The sequence below is a fragment of the Quercus lobata genome, chromosome 11 (assembly GCF_001633185.2).
Source record: "Quercus lobata isolate SW786 chromosome 11, ValleyOak3.0 Primary Assembly, whole genome shotgun sequence".
NCBI lineage: Eukaryota > Viridiplantae > Streptophyta > Magnoliopsida > Fagales > Fagaceae > Quercus > Quercus lobata.
This window is the reverse complement of record NC_044914.1, coordinates 36,607,269-36,615,124: the sequence shown is the minus strand read 5'-3', so window position 1 is coordinate 36,615,124 and position 7,856 is coordinate 36,607,269. Positions and strand designations below refer to the sequence as shown.

Below are 7,856 nucleotides of genomic sequence, written 5' to 3'. Positions count from 1 at the left end.
TGTTAAGACCATATAGAACATGTAATCCAATGGTTGGATTTTCAAAATATAAATTCAATAATAAGTTATTTGGTGGTGTAACATTTTTTAGAGTTACGTTTGGTGTAACTTAAACCCAACCCTATATTTCTTAATTCGATGTGAATTTTGACAAATCTACCGTTAGATTACATTATCTTCATATATTTTTCTTGCTTACAAAATTTCAAGGTGATCAAAGATTAATAGCCATGTCATCAATCAATTGTCTAGATTCAAGTTTTAGTAGTTTAAAATAATGCATAAAATACGAGTTTTTAGATCAAATAGTAAATTACATCCGATTGACATGAAAATTTGCATGCATGTTAAGATCATATATAACATGTAATCCAACGGTTGGATTTTCAAAATATGATATCAATAATAAGTTATTGGGCAGCATAACATTTTTTAGAATTACGTCAGGTGTAAATTGAACTCAACTCTATATTTCTTAGTTCAATGTGAATTTTGACAAATTTACCGTTAAATTACATTATCTTCATATATTTTTCATGCTTACAAAATTTCAAGGTGATCAAAGATTAATAGCCATATCATCAATCAATTATCTAGATTCAAGTTTTAGTAGTTTAAAATAACGCATAAAAGATGGGTTTAAGGATCAAATGGTAAATTACATCCAATTGGCATGAAAATTAGCATTAATGTTAAGACCATATAGAACATGTAATCCAACGGTTGGATTTTCAAAATATAAATTCAATAATAAGTTATTTGGTGGTGTAACATTTTTTAGAGTTACGTCAGGTGTAACTTGAACCCAACCCTATATTTCTTAATTCGATGTGAATTTTGACAAATCTACCGTTAGATTACATTATCTTCATATATTTTTCATGTTTACAAAATTTCAAGGTGATCAAAAATTAATAGCCATGTCATCAATCAATTGTCTAGATTCCAGTTTAAATAATTTAAAATAATGAATAAAAGATGAGTTTATAGATCAAATAGTAAATTACATCCGATTGACATTGAAATTGGCATGCATGTTAAGACCATATAGAACATGTAATCCAACGGTTGGATTTTCAAAATATAAATTCAATAATAACTTATTGGGTGGTGTAACATTTTTTAGAGTTACGTCAGGTGTAACTTGAACCCAACTTTCTTAATTCGATGTGAATTTTGAAAATTCTACCATTAGATTATATTATTTTCATATATTTTTTATGCTTACAAAATTTCAAGGTGATCACCTATTAATAGCCGTGTCATCAATCAATTGTCTAGATTCAAGTTTTAGTAGTTTAAAATAATGCATAAAATATGAGTTTATGGATCGAATGGGAAATTACATCTGAGTGGCATGAAATTTGGCATGTATGTTAAGACCATATAGAACATGTAATCCAACGGTTGCATTTTCAAAATATGAATTCAATAACGGTTGCTTTGGACCCCATTCCTACCAATAATGGTGGCTAGAGATCAAACTTCGGTGATGCCACCACTCATTTTAGAGATCCTCTCTCCCTTCCGATGAACGCCTGAGCTAGCGAACCTGCTTTTTCTCTCTCTCTCTCTTTTGCTCAATAAATTGGGTGAGTTCTCTTTACATGTGCTTGTCACATGATTGACTAATGTGGGTTTAACAGTAAACTAAGAGATGGCTCTATTTGGCAGTTGTGTGAAGTTTAAGGAGCAAATTTTCTAAAATAAAAGTTAAGGGGGTGTTTTGGCTACTGCCTCAAAGTTCAAGAGGTTGTACAATCTACTTTTATGTGCATAAAAATTCATATTGATTTAGTATACCTAATTTTTGACACAAACCTAACCTTATGTTATTTAACTTGGAAACTTGAACTTCGAACTTTTGAGAGTAAAAGATTGCACATAAAATTCTTGAAAAATATCTAAAAGCCAAGAGTTAGTTTCTATGTTAAAGATTCACCCTCTTTCTTTCTTTCTTTCTATTTATTATTTATTATTTATTATTTTATTTATTTATTTTGGGGGGGGGGGGGGGGGGGGGGCGACTTTGCAAGTAAGAGCATCCTTATCAGCTCATGTAAAGTCCTCTAAAATAGAAAAAAGGTGCAAGTTTTACACATTTTAGGCAAAAAAAACCCACATCAGTGGGTGTAAAGATGTGTAAAATATACACCCGGATGTGTATATGAACAGTAACCGTGCATATATGCATGGTTACTGTTCAATGTGTAAATAATTTTTTATTCTTTTTTTCTCTCTCCTCTATCAAACTGCAACAAACTAGCGTGGCAAAGAAGAAGAATATCCAAGCGCCAGCGCCACCACCAAACTACAACAAACCCAACCACCAAACCCAGCGCCACCACCAAACACCGCAACCTAGCACAGAAAAATATCCCAAAATCAATAGAAACTCAAAAATCAACCCAACCCAAAATCAACAGAAACCCAAAAATCAACCCAACCCAAAATCAACAAAAACCCAAAAATCAACCCAACTCAAAATCAATTAAAACTCACTGGGAAACCCAACCCAAAAACAGTACACACCCACCGGAAAACCCAGCCCAACAGAGCCGGATCTGCCGCCCGATCTGCTGCCACTGCTGCCGTCGGGTCTTCCATTGCTGTTGCCGGATCTTCCATTGCTGTCGTCGGTTGGAGGTGGGAGGCGAAGGGTCGGTTGTGGAGGAGAGAGGGAGGGAGAAAGCGAAAGGAAGGCCGAATCAACTGGTGGCTGAGGCAACGACGGCGGCGAGCTGAATCGGTGAGCTGGGAGTGAGCTAGATTGGCTGGGTCGGCGAGCTGGGAGTGGGTGAGGGAGAGAGAGAAACGGGTGAGCTAGGAGTGGGTCTGGGAGTGGGTGAGGGAAAGAGGGAAATTGGTGAGTGAGCTGAAAGAGAGAATGGGTGAGGTAAGAGAGAAAAACGGTTTTAATAACTAATAATAAAAAAACAATAAATAATATTATTCAATTAAAATATATTTGTAAAATAGATGACCTGATGTGGGTGTTTTAGAAATGTGATAGTGTAAAATAGAAAAAGTAGTTTTTTTCGTGTAAAATAGATGATAAATTTACATGAGCTGGTGTGGATGCTCTAATGGATATGATTTGGATTGTAGGGATAAGTTCCACGTGACTTCCAATATATATCTTCAAGGCTATAATAATGAGTAATGATATTCATCAACCTAGGAAATCTCAAAATAAATAACAAACAAACTCGGCTAAAAGAATTTAAATATATATATATATATATATGCGGCACCTAGACTAAGTTAAGAGTTAAAGGTTTATGTGAATAAAAGAATATATATATATATATATATATATAACCATGTATATATATATTGGCCTATCATAATAACCATGTATCCTTTCATAATAACCAGGTCTCCTAAGTGTATCCCTAGGGTAATCATGAAAAACGTATGGGTTCATATGTACGTCAGGCAGAGGATGGCCTGACAAACTATTATAATGTCTAGCTGATGTGTCGAAGTATGGTGCATCTTAATTCAATTATGTGGCTCTCATTGATTCTATATTAAAAACTAAAAAATAAAGATGTGGCTCTCATTGATTTGTTGTGCATACAACTAGCACCAGCAGACTAGCAAAGCAGTGAAGCACGTAGCTTGTAAACTAAAGGTAGTGGTTCAGTAACTTCAGTTTGTAAACAGCGCGTAGTGAATTTTTTTGATTTCTTTTTGCGCGGTGCCCAATTTTTAGGCGGGTTCTAAATTTTTTAATTTTTTTATTAGATAAAATTTATGTATAATACTTTTAAGTGTTGTTTCTTAAGTCTTCTTTTAAATTTTTTTCACGAGACTACTTAACTATAAAAATACACTTCTATAAGCTCTATTCATAAGAAAAAAGTCATGTGAACAAATCTTAAAAGAAAAACCTACAAAATAACATCTAAATACTGTTCTTAATTCGTTCTCTTTTTTATTTGTGCAAACAAAACACTGTTACTCTCTCTTTCTCCTCCTATAGACAAACCCACGCCTCTCAGCCTCTCAAAAAGGCTGGTAAGCTCTCTCTCTCATCAATCTTCTCTCTCTCTCATGTTAAACTTGGTGACTTTGTGGATTATTTTTTCTTCTTTCAGGATTATCAGGATGTTGATTTTGGGATTAGAGAGGGTGTTAATTTTAGGACATAGATTTTGGGATTGGAGAAGGTAATGGAGTCTTTCCCTATTGATTTTTTGAGATATGGAACAACAATCCCTATTGATTTTATAATATTTAAACTCAACAGCAATTCTATGTATATCATTATGGATTCTGTACATTGCATATTATAATTTTTTGCCCTTCATGCGTGTGCATAAATGTGTCTATTAAATAAATGCAATTTTGTGACTTAATATGTTAGATTTTTAAGTTTAATTTTTGTGCGTTTTGTTAGTTTTTGTTTGGTGCTGAATCTGGGTTTTTCTGGGACCTTAAAGATTAAATTTTTTTTTTTTTTTTTTTTTTTTTTTTTTTTGAGGCTGATTGCATAATTTGTGTCAGATTGCAAGGGAGCCGGCTGAGACTGGGGGTTCACCTAGGGTGCTTGACGCTGAGAAGTCGTTTTATTATCACGGGGAGAGCTTGAGGCAAGCATTGGCTGATGATTTGCACCAAAGGCTTTCTACAAGATAGGACATAAAGTCTTTGAGGAATGGATGACTATGAACACTGAACACCTTTGCTTCTCTGTAAGGATGCACTTTTCTTCAAGTTCTTTGATATGCTTGTGATAATATGTATATTTTCTTTCTTGCCTTTTCCTCCCTTTTTAGTAAGTATTAGAAGTAGATCCTTGGACTGGTTAAAATCATGTGTAATGACTCATTTCTAATAGATGGGACAAACTGATTTGGTAACGAAATGTGTACATTAAAGAGTACTGAATTGGAATGAGTGGCACTGCAAAACTAAAACCTCTCAGATTGGTTAATTTATTATATTTTCAGTCCTATCCTTGTTCTGATCCATGTAGGTGCATGCTTCGTTATTTTGAAGTAAATTCTGAAAGATGGGAGGAATAATAATATGGTGTTGCATTGAAGAAATGTCTTTCAGCATTTTCAGTAGGAATCTAGCATACTGAAACTGTGTATGAGTGTCCCCTTGCACTTTGATTTTGATAAGAAATGTATATTAATGTTTGGAGTTACCCCTGCACTTTAATTCCAATGTTTGTATTGTTAGATTTGTCAACACACAGAAATGGCTTCAACATCAGTTTTTTTCTCAAAGAAAATCACTTTTAAACTACCTGTTAAAAGTATATATATATATATATATATATATATATTTTTTTTTTTTTTTACTTTGGGGCTGAGGACGTTGTCATTGTCAAATTGTCAATGTTTATACTTAGCCATAAAATAAAAATAAAACAGAGTTTAGATTTGATGCACTCGAGTTATTTAAGTTAAGGTCTACACTTTTCCCCCTAATAGATGTGCTCTTATTATGGGACCTACAATCTTTAAACTTGGCATTCTTATAATTAAAATCATTATACGAATTTTGAATAGACTTATATAATTAGCAAAAGATAATTAAAAAAACCAGATGAGATTTTCATGCTTGACGCCACCCAATTACATTCCTCACATTAAGTAATAAAATGTCAGTAGCTATTAATCTCGAAAGTCTGCATGAAATTCTTATCTTTCTATATAACTTTTTTTTTTCCTGGTTAAAGGGGGAGGGAGTCAAGCTGAGGCCACCCCCATATGGGGTGCTGGTGGATTAAATTCAAACTCTTACCTTTTTGGAGTAGTTAGAAGTAGAAGCGTAATTACACCAAGAAACCTTTTTTGGGTTTTTTTTTTTTTAATTAAAAAAAAAACTAATCTTATTGCTTCTATGCTAATATATATATATATATATATATATAATTGATTTTGTAGTTATGTCTCTCTTCTCTTTTTTTTTTTTTTTTTTTGACTTGCACAGCTTAAGAATATGCAAATACTATTAAACTCATGGAATAACATCATTTTTTTTTCCTTTTCCTTATATATATATATATATATATAGATTTATTTGGTCTTCAATTCTTGTTCATGAATCCTTGAATTGAGGGCACGAGTTAAAACATAAAAAAGCAAGGTAAACTAATTACTGGGCATGGCATCCACTTAATTTTGTCGTTAACCTAAACCCGACTGATGAGTTTGGCAGAACTAACTTTATGACGATGATGGTGATGATAATTCAAGTTGAATAGAACCTAGACAAGTTTGTTTGTTCATTTTTCGGTGAGGCTTGTCGTATTAAAAAAATATTTATATTTATACCTTTCGTTTTTTTTTTTTTTTTTGCTAATCCTCTTTCGCATTCCTGATATTGCTTTTTTTGTAATCTAGCATATGTATACCCATGTATCAGTGAAGTGAGTCTCTATATTTCCTGCTTGCTTCTTTTGGGATGGAAAAGAAGTATATGATAAATGATAATGGAGATGGGCTAGCATGACCATATTTCTATTCTATTTCTCATTTTGAGTTACTTTGATCATCAGTCCTTACCTATCAAGTAAAGTTTGATTTCAATATCTACCAATTTGAGTAAATTAAAATGACATTCTAGTGGAATTACTGATGCAGAAAATAAAGGAACATATTTTCGTCTAGGTTCCAATAAGTGAAGTGAAAAATTCTTTGCTGTTAAGTCTCCTTGTGATTGAGAACAACACCTTCCACCCTAAAAATGCTGAATTCCACAGGATATCCAATAACAACACCAGTATCATGTACGCCCAAATTCTCTGCAGCTCCTCAAGACCATCAGTAGTGATTGCTTTTTTTTTTTTTTTTTTTTTTTTTTTTTTTCGAGTCTCGATATTGCTTTTCTTTTGTAAATCAGGCATATAGTCATACCCATATTCAGTGAATGCAGTCTCTATATTTCTGCTGCTGCTTCTTTTGGAATGAAAAGGAAAAGTATATTGATAATGCTAATGGGATGGGCTAGCATGACAATATTTCTATTCTATTTCTCATTTTTAGTTACTTTGATCATTAGTCCTTACCTATCAAGTAAAGTTTGATTTCAATATCTACCAATTTGAGTAAATTAAAATGACATTCTAGTGGAATTACTGTTGCAGAAAATAAAGGAACATATTTTCGTCTAGGTTCCATTAAGTGAAGTGAAAAATTCTTTGCTGTTAAGTCTCCTTGTGATTGAGAACAACACCTTCCACCCAAAAAATGCTGAATTCCATAGGATATCCAATAACAACACCAGTATCATGTACGCCCAAATTCTCTGCAGCTCCTCAAGACCATCAGTAATGATTGCTTTTTTTTTTTTTTCTTTTTCTTTTTCTTTTTTGGGTTAGGTAGATAGTGGGGCGAGGGAGAGGTGGGATTTGAACAACTTACATGAGACACTACAAAGGATGCCATTACCATTGAGCTATCACTTGAACCCCTAGCAATGATTGCTTTTAAGTGTTTGTTTCTCCTTTTTTTTCTTTGGATTGTAAGGGCCTATTTGGTGAGTTAGTTTGAGTGTTTTTGATATATGTGCGGGTGAAAAAGTGTGTGGAAAAATGTGTTATGTTGTTTAAAATGCGTAGTTTTGTGTTTGAGTAGGGCTGTCAAACAGGCGCTAAACTTTTGGGATACATTTTTCTGTTTATGAAGTTTTTGGTGCAATTTCTTTTTTGTAACCAAAGTTTACCCACTTAAATGGTTTTTCCCCCAACTACGTTTTCTTTCAAAAGTAAATAGATTTCTTGTGCGGGCCAACCAAGCCTTATGACTTATTATAATTATTTATGACCATTAAACTTTGTGTTGAACTTTCATTTGTGCAGGGTTGAGTTTCCTTGGCTTTCTGCAAGTATAAGC

General features: G+C 33.2%; 1 long non-coding RNA gene across 2 annotated transcripts in view; it reads left to right on the top strand.

The window, feature by feature from the left end:
• Positions 1–3,982: 3,982 nt before the first annotated feature.
• The window catches only part of LOC115969125, an 11,137-nt gene continuing 7,263 nt past the window's right edge, over positions 3,983–7,856 (top strand). The window contains exons 1-3 of one of the 2 annotated variants that reach the window (XR_004086873.1): positions 3,983–4,023; positions 4,104–4,175; positions 4,513–4,700. This is a non-coding gene — a long non-coding RNA (uncharacterized LOC115969125). The other variant, XR_004086872.1, reaches the window with a different exon arrangement.